This window comes from Coffea arabica, chromosome 8c, assembly GCF_036785885.1.
Source record: "Coffea arabica cultivar ET-39 chromosome 8c, Coffea Arabica ET-39 HiFi, whole genome shotgun sequence".
NCBI lineage: Eukaryota > Viridiplantae > Streptophyta > Magnoliopsida > Gentianales > Rubiaceae > Coffea > Coffea arabica.
In genome coordinates, this window is record NC_092325.1 from 30,027,015 (window position 1) to 30,041,521 (window position 14,507).

A 14,507-nucleotide genomic window follows, 5' to 3' on the forward strand; every position below is an offset into this window, starting at 1 on the left:
AAAAAAAACCTCTTGCTATGGTTGTTTTACCTACTCCACTCATTCCCCAAATCCCCAGAAAGTGTACCCCATCAAATACAGCAATGCATTTACTTTCTGAACTCGAGAATCAATACCGACTTGGTTTTTTCCTTCAATTGCTACGATTCTTCCCAATTTAGCCATCACATCTTCGAGAATTTCTTGGGTGCATTTAGACTCATGCTTATGCATGAAAAAGAAAATTAAAGGTGATTAAAAATCATGCAAGAGGAGTTGCATTTATTAACCATATTCTCAAAATAGATAGATCTAACAAATGCTAATTTGGAAGAAACACTAATAAATGCTCCTACAGAGCAGATGCCCCAATATGATAGATAGATACTTCAATGTAATGTATTCTGGAGTACCAAGCAACATCATTGTTTGTCATCATTAGAGCTGGCAAATTAACCCACTTAATTAAATTGACCCATACCTGTCCATGAATAGATGGGTATGAGTATCTTAAATTTTTGTATATAGGTATAAATGGGTTACCAATAATACCCATTAAATGGGTATTATTGGGTAACCCATCAAACCCAATTAACACATTTAGAATTCTCTTCCCCCCCCCCCCAAGTCTCTTCTTTTCCCCTACCCATTTTTTTTTCAAATTTTTTATTTTGTCATGGTTTTAACTACTTTTTATTATTATTATTATTATTATTATTATTATTATTATTTGTTGATTTTATCTTATTATTTTATTTTCTCTTAGTTTGTTAATATTTCAGCATTACCAATTTATGATAAATTTTAGCCTATTTTCTTATCTTTCTAAAATGAAATTTTAAATTTATATATGAAAAAAATGTTAGGGGTTCAAAATTTTTGGATTAAGTTTTTATATTAATTTTTATAGTACTTAGTTCAAATTTTTATATTCTTATTATTCAATTATTAAATAATAGGTAATTTTGTGACATAGAGTATAAATGAAAAAAAATTGGTAATTAGGCTTATTGAACATTATAAGTAAATATTTAAAACTAATGATGGGTACAAAGAGCGGTATAAATTGATAACTTAGTTTGCAAAAATGAATTTAAATGAGTTTACAAAAAGTTAAAATAAATTGGTTATAAATGGGTAACTGGGTTACCTAATTCATTTTTTGATTTACCCATTTATATCCATCTAATTAAATGGGTATAAATGGGTTGACTCACTTATACCCATTACCCATTTTACCCAACCCAAACCCGTCCAAGTCATCCATTTTGACACCTCTAGTCATCATGTATACGTTATCAATATTTATTTTTGATGCAATACTTATGTTGGCCTCGGAATCACAAGTATTGAGGATGCTACTAGTAAAATACCAGTACAGGGGAAGCAGAAAAACATGTTCCTTGGAAAATTGATAAATAGATGGATAGGTATCAACGAGAAAAAGACTACTAAGGGCGGTAAATAAAGTAACAGAACTGTAATAAATGAAACACAGAGTTTTTTTTTGTTTTTTGTGGGAAAAACCATTGCCAAATGAGAAGAGGTGACAATAAGAAAATTTAGAAAGGAAGACAAACAAAAAAAAAAATTGTCGGAAACATGTCAAATGCAGAAGAGAGGATAGCATGGATGAAACCTTTCCAAAATTGAAATGAAAGTGAGAACTCATGGGAAAGAAGCGTTCACAAAGACAACATATGTATACTGATAGAGACCAAGGATGACAGATGATCGTGTTTGACCTGTTGAAGAATGCCAAAGAATAGTTTTTGACTTACTCATTATGGACTGGTTTACGGGTCAAATACGGTCTTATTGCTCATTACGCGTGACTTACTAAGTTCTTAAAACAATTTCACGTAGTAAAATGAGAAGGATTCGATTTTTTGGCATCCTAAGTTTGACATGATATGACAATCGGACTTGAGTCACCTGGTTGCTACTTATCTTCTTTTGTGTACAATTAATTAACTCCTAATAGGAATGCAGACATCAATGAAAGTACAGAAAAATGTTTAGGTCAGAATTATTTATTTCTTCATTTCTGTTTCATAACCTTATACCTATCTAATTAGAAAGAAATGAGACGAGTCAATAAACTCAAGAATGAAGGCAAGGATCCTTCTAAAACTAAAATGAAAAGTTGAAAAGAACACTAGCCAAATTCTGCCCGAGTGAAAGCATGAATATATTCACAGGATACTAATTTTGATTATACGCAGAGCTAAAGCTTGGAACAACATGTCAGCTTAAAATGCAAGCTAAAAAAGAGATACATTTAATTTTTTTTAAAAAAATGATGATAAAACAATAATTTTGCTCGGTTCATTGAGAATGTTAAAACTGATGGCAATTTTATTGACATACATCCCACAAAACACAAATGGACCAGGGGCAGGAACGGTTGCAATGGAACAGGGATAGGAACGGTTGTAGGTGTTGCAACCGTTTCTAGCAGTTATGTACATTTTGCACACGACGTAACTTTGTTTGCATATGGTGTGACTTACTTTCAACAACGTCTAACTTTAGAACAAAATTTTGTGGGTTCCACACATGTTATTAAAATCGAGATACTAGATGAAATCTAGATCGTACAATTTATTTTGGCCAAATCTTGGCCGTGAATTGCCAAGAACCATTCCTGCCCCTCTTTCACACAAAATGACGTGCTACAGAAATTCAGGTGTGACAAGCAAGTATAGAGTATGTTCTCTGAAAACGTGCTAATGCATGTAACAAAAATTTACCCAAAAAGAAAAAAAAATGTTTGGATTGAGAAGATTTGAAATAAAATAATTTACTTCATAAATTTCAATTACTTTTTTATATTTTCAATCACTTTTTTATCTCATATACATCATATCACAAAAAGTGTTATAGTAATTATTTCAAATAAATCATCCAAATAAACTCCTGTCCAAACACTTTCAGCTGCTTTGGAAAAATTTCAGGCGTTAGACACTTCATGTCAATAGATTATACTTTTGACAAAAACTAGCACAATTATCCACGTCTCTGAGCTCCATTACCAGTAGTTTGCATGGAAACAGGTGATCAATTTCAAGTTGAACCCTCAAAATTGATCTAGCACCAATTGAAAAGACAAGCTACCAAACATTTTTGCGTGGTCGTCACTATTCTTTATTACTGAATTCTCTGTATAATTTTGTCCTTTTCTGAATAACACATTGCTTTGATAGAGAAATCGATGCAGTTATATATCAGTTAATGGTTCAGAATCCTGTTTTCTCCCGTTCCGGTTCCCCAACCCCTCCAAGAAAACTGAGTGCTAGAGGAAAACAGTCAAGAAATAAATTACAAATAACGTCAGAGGTGCTTGATTGGTACTTCAGTATCAGGATTGGTGTCATGAGATTGGTCAAGTCAACCACAGATCTAATTTCTTTTAGCCAAGATCATTAACAATCCTCCTAAAACCGCCAAATTGATAGAGTAGTTAACCACAAAAAAAGGGCACCAAGAAAAGGATCGATGACCCATAGGAAAACAAATACCCGAAAGAGAGAGAAAGTAACAGCTTATTACAATTCAAAAATGATACTTAACCGAATAGCCAACTATTTGCCCAAAAAGAAGGGATGCTAGTTCATATTTTTAATGATCAGAGTCAGTGAATTTACCCATCAGCAGTGTTGGGAACATCCCAGCCAGAGATAGAAGCAGCTTCAGTAAGAGCTGCTCTCCACTTTTGAATCCTTTCCTTGCCCTCTATTTCGTCTTCATGTTTGACAAAAGCTCGATCAAAGCTGCCTTTCTGTCTCCGTACCACAGATGGATCCACGTAATAAAAAACCGGCAGGACAGTTTGTCCCAACACATGCTTGCAGTCAATGATCTCTGCGAGCTCATCTAAACACCATGAAGAAGTGGCATAGTTTTCTGAGAATATTATAACTGCAATTCTTGACTCTTTAATAGCTTGGATTAGTGCAGGTGAAATGGATCTTCCTCATTCAAGATTTTCATCGTCTTTGAAGGTGTAAATTCCCTTTTGTTGCAGAGCATTATAAAGGAAGTCGACAAAGTTCTCCCGAACATCCTCACCCCTAAAGCTCAAGAAAACATCATAAGTCCGTTTAGGAGTGGAAGCAGAAGAAGAAGAAGAAGAAGAGGCAATGTTTCTCATTTCGTGCTCAACAAAACTTCGCGAGTCCATTTAGGAGTGGAAGAAGAAGGAGAAAAAGAGGGTAATGTTCACCGTTTCTTTTTACGCGGTATGCACTATGCGGTACAACAATGGACTGTAGATGTGGGGTAGAAACTAGATAGTTCAATGAAATGAACCAGAAAGTCAATAAATCTTCTTCCGTTTGCAATTTTGCTTTTCGTGTTTATGAGCATCCTAAAATCAGTCGCTCCTAACTTTTTCTTGTCTTTGCTGCATTTTTTGGAGTCTTTCTTAATGTAAGGGGAGTGACTAAAGTTATCTGTCGGGCAAATCACCAATTTAATCCCTAAACTTTTTCACTTAAATCAATTTCGTCCTCTATAATTTTTTTTCACCAATTTAGTCCTCAAACAATTTTATCGGATTCAATATTGTAGGACTTATTGGGGCGCCACCACATTTTATGTATTTCATATGACGGGCCAAGGGTATAATTGGAATGACACTGTCTGATTATAGCGATTATAACCGAGACTTTTAGATGATTAAAGACAAAAACCTCTGAAAATTGAGATTTCCCAAATTTAGAGAGGCAATTTAGAGAGATTCCTCCAGCTATCCTGTTTCTAAAACCTTTAGCCTCTGCAAAACTCCAATCCAAAGTCAAGCAACAATGGCTTCAAGCCCAGCCAAACTAGTTCGCAAATCTCCCTTGCTGTATCATTTTGTACAGTTTTCTCGCAAACCCACTTCACATTTCAGGAGTGCCCCCAAAATTCCACCTTTCTCCACTTCTATAAGCAGTAGGGGCTTCAGCTTCAGAAGTTGCAATCACTCAATTTCTTTAACCTCAACTCCTGTGTATAAAGAATTGGGTCACTCTAAAATTGGTTTTCGACAACTGGGTTCTGATCATTTTCGCCCCCTTGCTGTATCTGATGGTGGCTCCGGCGGGGGAGGTAGTGGGAATAGTGGTTCAGGTGGCGGCAGTGGCGGAGTCAGAAAAAATTTTCAGTGGGGGCAAAAGCAACACTAAAATTTTTTTCCTACTCTTTTGTTAGTTTTTTAAGTAAAAAAATATTCATCAGTAAGTTAAAATGAAAAAAAATTTGAACTTATTTTAAATGGAATTTTGTGACCCACATATCCTTTTAGAATATTAATTCATGAACCAATTTAAAAAATCACGTAATTCTTTCACTTATTTCATAAAAAAATTTTGAAGGCACACTTAAGATAATATCAAAATTTTATGCATATTGTAGGAATTTAAGGGGGAGCAGTGGGGGCCCGTGCCCCCAGTGCCCCCACCTTAAATCCGCCAGTGGGTGGCGGAAATTCTGGTGACGGTGGTAGTGGTGCTACCACCATGGATCACAAAAATTCAGAATCAAAACCAGAGAACCAGAAATGAAAGTGGTTACAAGCTTGATTGGCATCGCGAAAGACCAAAGCCTAGATCACCAAAGTCTTGATTTCCCGAGCAGAGTAGGGATAACCCTTCCGGGCATCGGGGTTGAGCAGTGTGGTGGTGGACTCCTTGACCAGCCCAGCAAGAGCGTTGCCTAAGTTGTCGCTTCTGGATGCTGCTTCTAAAAGCGTCAGATCGTACCTGAATCTTTCAAAGGCCCTGGAACCAAATACATTTGATACAGTAGACATCTGGGGAACCATTTTTGGCCACGCCTCTGCTCTGCTGCTCCATAAGGATCCAAAATATTACCTTGGTTGGGTTTCTCTCTCAATTTTCAGAGGTTTTTGTCTTTCATCATCTAAAAGTAATCCCTATACTCAGACAGTCGAATTTATCATTCCAATTATACCCTTGGCCCGCCATATGAAATCCATAAAATGTGGTCGCGCGCCGCCCAATAAGTCCTACATTGAATCTGATAAAATTGTTTGAGAATTAAATTGGTGAAAAAAAATCATAAAGGACGAAATTGGTTTAAGTGAAAAAATTTAGAGGTTAAATTGACGATTTGTCCTTACCTGTCACTGTCAACTGTTGCCAACACGGATACCTCTACTTATCAAGTGCAGATCGTCCTAGCTTTTAATTCCTTTCAATCTCTTCACGCTTACTTTCCTCTTTTTTTTACCGGAGAAATTTGGAACTTGCAGTAAATCTTAGGCCATGTTTGGATTGTTTGTTTTCGTCGGAAAATATTATCGTTTTCTGTGATCATATTTCTCTATCACTTTTTTTTCTCACATATATCAAATCGTTACAGTAATTTTTCCATGAAAAATGACGAAAAGTGCAATTCAAACACAACATATTACTTGCCTATTCATAATGGTGAGATTATTGATTCAACCGTCAAACTCTGCTCTTGATTCAGAATTTAATGTCACTTGCCCTAGTTTTTTCTTGAATGTTTGTAATTTATAACCAATTTTTTCATGAGATAATTAGAAACTTTTCTTAGAAGTGTGTCCCAATATCTACCAAATAGATAAAAATACAACCCTCTTAACTCACATTGCGCCACATATCAAAGGAGAAGGGAGGAGCTATGCTAAAAATGTACATATTGCCAATTACATCCTTCAGGTTTGCACTCTTGTTCCCAATAGTAAGTAATTGTTGAGAGATTTTTTTTGTCTTTAGCACTGCTAGGTTCATATTTAGCCCCTAAGCGTTAAAAAAAGGTCCAAACAATTCCTTACTCTTTTTTTTTCTTGTCACAACGATAACGTTATTGTGACATAATCTATCTTATTACTGGGAGAGAAGTCTAAAAAATATGTATAAAAAATTAACGATTATACAGATTCGACTAAACTAAAAGAATATTATGACATTTTTTTAAAATTTTTTTCACTATAGATATGATTCGAATCTCCAATCTACAACCAAAGTGATTAAATAGTTCCTGCTCACGAGGGAAATTTTGTTTTGATGGCTAAATGAGGCATCATTTAAAATGCAGCAGGTGCATATGGAACTAAATGTCAATAAGTCTTTTGGACCATTGCTCATAACTTTACCACATGATCCACTGTACCTAACATCCATCACTCTTATCCTTAGTCAGATTTTGTCCCGCCATGCAGAGACTTTACATTATCTCACTCATCTATTATCACTACAAACCAAAATAGTTGACAACTCATGCTCTAGTACACACTATCCAACAAAAAGAAAAAAGACAAATGACTCATACACACTCCTCTATACTACAAAAAAAATATTTTATACGCAAAAGAAACTTATATCAAATAAACAAAACTACTATAAATTATGGAAACTACCATAGACTTCTATAAACTTCTAAAACCAAATTTACCCCTTGTTAGCATAAAGAACCACCCATCTCTACACTACCTTTCCAGGCCAATATTTCTACAACAAAATTCAAACAAATTCCCATGGAACCAAATTTGTTTGTTTACTGGAACATTGGTTCATACAACAAGCCCAATGGAGACAAAATAACTACACATTCATTTCTAAATCAAGACAATGAATCTATCGTTGCAATCAAAGCAACCTCACAATTTAATCTTAGGCCAACATATGAAGTTGCTAAATGGTTGCAAGATAGTCTATTATGGTCTGTCTGTAAGCCAAATTTACGCTATTGGAGAAATGACCAAGATGCTATAGCTTGGTTTGAATCGATTATAAGGCCATATCCTCCACCACAATTTCACTTAGGTAAAAATACATTTTATTCCATCCCTCACCAATCAAACTACTTACCTATAATATCAACTCTTGCAGATTATCCCATTAAATCTTTTTTGATCTACCACATCACGTCCATTTAGGAGTGGACGTAGAAGAAGAAAAAGAGGGCAATGTTTACCATTTCTTTTTACGCGGTATGCACTATGCGGTACAACAATGGACTGTAGATGTGGGGTAGAAACTAGATAGTTCAATGAAATGAACCAGAAAGTCAATAAATCTTCTTCCGTTTGCAATTTTGCTTTTCGTGTTTATGAGCATCCTAAAATCAGTCGCTCCTAACCTTTTCTTGTCTTTGCTGCATTTTTTGGAGTCTTTCTTGATGTAAGGGGAGTGACTAAAGTTACCTGTCACTGTCAACTTTTGCCAACACGGATACCTCTACTTATCAAGTGTAGATCGTCCTAGATTTTAATTCCTTTCAATCTCTTCACGCTTACTTTCCTCTTTTTTGTACCGGAGAAATTTGGAACTTGCAGTAAATCTTATATTACTTGCCTATTCATAATGGTGAGATTATTGATTCAACCGTCAAACTCTGCTCTTGATTCAAAATTTTATGTCACTTGCCCTAGTTTTTCCTTGAATGTTTGTAATTTATAACAAATTGTTTAATGTTTCTGTTCATAATCTTGTTTAGTATGCTATTAATTTTTTAGATTCTTGTAGAAGGAAAAACTTTTTTCAATCTTTTTATTAGTTCTGCACTTGTTGCAAATAATTTGATCTCATGGTTAATAAAATTATTCTATTTTATTATCAAAAGAAATCAAAAGAGACAGAGAGGTCTTCCTCATTTTTGGCTGAGAATCCGAGAAATTTGCTTCCCATTTCTGCTATAGAATTCTTGCTTTACTTAGGCCCTGTTTGGTTCTTTAAAAGGAACCACAAAGGAAAGCAATTTCGGGAAAGTAGCAGGGAAATTGTTGTTCATCTTGACTCAATTACAACACATTTCCTTACTAAAATATGAGGAAATGGAAGAAATCACTGAAAACCGGGTCAACACAGCGGACTTTATTGGGTAAAAATATCAAAGGACCGGACAAAATGTAGATCCAAACTGGGCTATAAGAGAAATCGGGTGTCATGAAACAGAATAATTAAGCCAAAAACGTGGAAACCAGAAGCACGCCTTTGTCAAGAGGAGAAGGCGTGGTCTCAGCAGGAAGGCGTGGAAATTAACAAAGGAAGTGAAGAAGGCGTAATTTCGTAATCACGCCTTTTCTGGGAGAATGCTCAAGAACGTGAACTCAAGTGGGCAAGTGGATCTGCAACCCATTCTGCAACCAATTCTGTTAGTAAGATCACGAGGGCCAAGCTGAACCAGGGACACTGAAGAATTAGTTACTAGCAGCTATAAATAGACCAGGAACAGAGAAGAGAGTTAGGATTTTGTCAGCTAAATTGGGAATTATTCCTGAATTATTCTTGTACTGTTCTTCCTTCATTCTTATCATTTCCTTTCCTTTATTACCGCCAATTCTGTATCTTCTTATTCAATCAAATATCAAAACAACTCGTTCATTAGCTTCACTGTTCTATTAGATTCATCCTACTGTTAATCATACGTTCTGCACCAGAATTGTTATCAAATCCATTCCCAGCTACTCTATTGCCTAGTTACTGTCTGATACCATCACAGTGGTATCAGAGCAGAGCTACGAGCCAACGGGATGTCTAAAACTCAGGAGGAAGCACTGAGAAGGGAGCTCACTGAGTTGGGAAGTGTGGTGAGGACTTTTGCTAATAAACATGATGGGGTAGAACAGACGGTAAGGGCAATAGAGCATAGGCAGGAGAGCACAGATAGAGCTATCAAAAATTTAGATCAGAAATATGAGGGAATGATGAACATGATGGCCCAACTTATGTCCAAATTGAACGATAAGGGGAAGGAGGTAGGGGACAGCTACCCAGGGAATGGCCAAAGGGTGGAGGGAAGTAAGGAAAAAAATGAGGGAAGAGGAGGATCCAAACTGCCTAGAATGGATTTTCCTCTGTTTGATGGGACCAATCCTAGGGAATGGGTGAGGAGAGCTAACAAGTACTTCCAGATATATGGAGTAGAGGAGGAGGTGAAGACTGATATTGCCCAGCTCTATCTCAAGGATAGAGCAGACATCTGGTTCCATGGGAAGTACTCTGAGAGAGGAGCAGTTCCATGGAGGGAGTTGTCACTAGCTGTATGTGAGAGGTTTGGAGAGGGAGATCCACAGGAGGCCATCGAGGAATTCAACAAATTGGCACAAACTGGAAGTGTAGCAGACTACCTGGAAAAATTTGAATTGCTGAAATCACTGGTAATGATCTCACTCCCTGGGCAACCAGACTCCTATTATAAATCCTGTTTTCTTAGTGGCCTTAAGGATGAAGTAGTCAACATGGTCCGGATGACCAAACCACTCACACTAGCAGATGCCATTGAGACTGCTAAACTACAGGAAAAGAATCTAGAGGCCATAAAGAAAGCACAGAATAGGGCCATACAGAAACCTTCCTTATCACCAATGACACAACCCACTAATTTTTCCAACAGAATGAAATGGTCCAACAACCAGAAACCAGATCACCATAAACCAGATTACCATACCAACAAGAATACCAAACCAGGGGGACCATCAACCAGCCACTACAGAGGAATTACTCCCTCTGAATTTAGTTATAGAAGGGAGAAAGGGTTGTGCTTCAAATGTGCTGAACCGTATACTTTAGGACATACCTGCAAACAAGCTCATGTTCATTACATAGTAATGGATGAACCCACTGAAACTGACATTACATTGGAGGGACAAGGGGAGAGTGCTGAGGAATATAGTGACTATTTAGAAAAGGATATCTGCAAGGAGAACCTAGAGGTCTCTATTCATGCTTTAGCAGGGGGAAATGAACACAAAACCATCAAAATGAGGGGAAAACTTGCAGGAAGGGAGCTGCTGATACTTATTGATAGTGGCAGTACTCACTGCTTCATAGATGAAGGTTTGGCACAAGATCTGAGGTTGCAGACTACTGGTACAACCTTGACTGTAAATGTGGCTAATGGAGAAAAGCTGGAATCCAGACAACTCCTGCAGGAGGTGGGATGGGAGATGCAGGGACACAATTTCCATCACCAATTCAACACACTCAAACTGGGCAGCTGTGACCTGATACTTGGAGTGGACTGGTTGGCCAAGCACAGCCCCATCGAATTTGATTTCCAGCAGCTGACTATGAAGTTCTTGAAGGAAAAAGTACCAGTAACACTGAAAGGGGAGGCAGGGAAGCTGAAGCTGAGGGCCATGAAGGGAAGCAAACTGGCCAAGTGGAGGAGGAAGCAGAACTATGGAATCACTGCTCAAATCTACCTGGTAGAAGAAGGTGGAGGTGACCAGGGGCAAATTCCAACAGATATGATGGAACTACTGGGACAGTTTGAGTCCATATTTGATGAGCCACAGGGCATGCCTCCAGTCAGGAGCCATGATCATGCTATTCCACTAAAAGAAGGAGCAACACCCTTCCAGAACAGGCCATACAGATGTCCTTATGTACAGAAGGCTGAGATAGAAAGGCTAGTCAAGGAAATGCTACAAATGGGGATTATTCAAACTAGCAACAGCTCTTTTGCATCCCCAGTCCTATTGGTTAAGAAGAAGGATGGTAGCTGGAGATTTTGTGTTGACTACAGGCAGCTCAATGAGAGGACTATCAAAGATAAATTTCCAATGCCATTGATAGATGAACTGATTGATGAACTACAGGGCTCCAAGTTCTTCACCAAAATAGACTTGAGATCCGGATACCATCAGATACGAGTTAAGGTGGAGGATAGGCACAAAACTGCATTCAGAACTCACCAAGGGCTGTATGAGTTCAAGGTCATGCCCTTTGGGCTGACCAATGCGCCAGCCACCTTCCAGAGCCTCATGAATCACATCTTCAGGGAACAGCTCAGGAAGTTTGTCCTGGTATTTTTCGATGATATCCTAATTTACAGCCCAAGCTGGGATAGCCATATGAAGCATGTGGCCACAGCACTGGATATCCTGAAGGAACACCAACTTTATGCTAAGAGAAGCAAATGCACCTTTGCTCAGACAGAAGTGGAGTATTTGGGCCACATTATCTCTGACCAGGGGGTAATGGCTGACCCCAGAAAGGTAGAAGGAATGATGAGGTGGCCACGACCAACTACAGTTAAGCAACTAAAAGGATTTCTGGGTTTGACAGGTTACTATAGGAAGTTTGTCAAAGGTTATGGTTCCATAGCTAAGCCACTCACTGTGCTGCTTAAAAAAGATGGATTTCTATGGAATGACGAAGCTGAGGAGGCTTTCCAAAGGCTGAAGTTGGCAATGAGCAACACCCCTGTGTTGTCACTGCCTGACTTCACCAAGCCATTTATCATTGAAACTGATGCATGCTATGGTGGTGTGGGAGCTGTGCTAATGCAGGACAAACGACCTTTGGCATATCTGAGCCAGAGCTTGGGTCAAAGAAACTTAGGACTCTCTATCTATGAAAAGGAGTTGCTGGCCTTGGTGATGGCAGTAGCAAAATGGAGGCATTACTTGGAGGGCCATCACTTCATAGTAAAAACTGATCATCAGAGTCTCAAGTACCTGCTAGAGCAGAAGATCACTACAACACTCCAACAGAAATGGCTGACCAAACTCCTGGGACTAAGCTATGAGATTCACTACAAAAAAGGGAGGGAAAATGTGGTGGCAGATGCTCTGTCCAGGAGGGCCAACACGAAGGAAGGAGATTGCAATGCTCTGGTTTGTGTCATTCCAGAATGGATTAAGGAGGTAATTGGAAGCTATGAAGAGGATGGGGAAATACAGGACATCATCAGGCAGCTGTTGCTGACTCCTGCTAACCAACCAGACTTCAACTACCAGGATGGGGTACTCAGGAACAAGGGAAAGATAGTGGTGGGTGCAGGAGGAGAAGTCAGGCAGAAAATCATTTCTGCCATACATAGCTCACAGCTAGGTGGTCACTCTGGAGTACAGGCAAGCTACCAAAGGGCCAAACAGTTGTTTCATTGGACAGGGATGCACAAGGATATCAAGAAGGCTGTACTGCAGTGTGATGTTTGCAGAAAGTGCAAAGATGAGCACAATGCCTATCCAGGACTACTACAACCCCTACCTATACCTCAGTACTCATGGAGTCATATAACAATGGACTTTATCGAAGGACTGCCAGCATCTGAAAGGAAAGACACGATTATGGTGGTGGTAGACAGGTTCACCAAGTCAACACATTTCATCAGTCTCTCCCACCCTTTTGATGCTCCCACAGTGGCTAGGCTTTTCTTGGATCATATTTGCAAAAACCATGGAGTACCTCTGAGCATGCTATCTGACAGAGATAAGGTATTTACTAGCCATTTCTGGACAGAACTCTTTACCATGCTGGGAACTGAGCTGCAGTTAAGTACTGCTTACCATCCTCAAACTGATGGCCAATCTGAAAGGGTGAACCAGGTGCTCGAAATGTATCTCAGATGCATCACACATATGGAACCAAAGAGATGGAATGCTTGGCTCTCCCTTGCTGAATGGTGGTACAACACAACCTATCACACAGCTATCAAAATGAGTCCATTTGAGGCCCTATATGGAATGACCCCCCCACAGCTAGCCTTGGGGCCATATGACCAATCCAGAGTAGCCACAGTGGAGGACCATCTCAAAGATAGACAGATAATGGATGGGGTGCTCAAGCAGAACTTACAAGAAGCTCAGAATAGGATGAAGTTTTATGCAGACCAAAACAGGAGCGAGAGGGCTTTTGAGGTTGGCGATTGGGTCTACTTAAGGCTACAGCCATATAGGCAGATGTCAGTTGAGTTGAGGAGCAACACCAAACTATCTGCCAGGTACTTTGGTCCATACCAAGTGACCCAGAAGGTAGGAAAGGTCGCTTATAAGCTGCAGCTACCAGAAGGGACCAAGGTACACCCTGTGTTCCACGTATCTTTGCTAAAAAAGAAGGTAGGAGAGAAAGCAACTCCTGTACTACAACTACCTAACATAAATGAGAGGGGACAGCTGAGGGTCGGGCCAACAGCTATCCTGGGTCGCAGAATCACCAAAAGAGGGAATGCAGCAACTGTGCAGTGGCTCATTCAATGGTGGGGAACCACGCCAGCTGAAGCCACATGGGAAGATGCAGAAAAGATTGAGAACGAATTTCCTGAGTTCCAATCTTGAGGACAAGATTGATTGAAGGGGAAGCATTTGTCATGAAACAGAATAATTAAGCCAAAAACGTGGAAACCAGAAGCACGCCTTTGTCAAGAGGAGAAGGCGTGGTCTCAGCAGGAAGGCGTGGAAATTAACAAAGGAAGTGAAGAAGGCGTAATTTCGTAATCACGCCTTTTCTGGGAGAATGCTCAAGAACGTGAACTCAAGTGGGCAAGTGGATCTGCAACCCATTCTGCAACCAATTCTGTTAGTAAGATCACGAGGGCCAAGCTGAACCAGGGACACTGAAGAATTAGTTACTAGCAGCTATAAATAGACCAGGAACAGAGAAGAGAGTTAGGATTTTGTCAGCTAAATTGGGAATTATTCCTGAATTATTCTTGTACTGTTCTTCCTTCATTCTTATCATTTCCTTTCCTTTATTACCGCCAATTCTGTATCTTCTTATTCAATCAAATATCAAAACAACTCGTTCATTAGCTTCACTGTTCTA

The 14,507-nt window shown here is 38.8% G+C and overlaps 1 pseudogene; it reads right to left on the bottom strand.

The window, feature by feature from the left end:
* Window positions 1-3,404: 3,404 nt before the first annotated feature.
* Window positions 3,405-4,223, bottom strand: LOC113706290 (toll/interleukin-1 receptor-like protein; annotated as a pseudogene).
* Window positions 4,224-14,507: the final 10,284 nt, after the last annotated feature.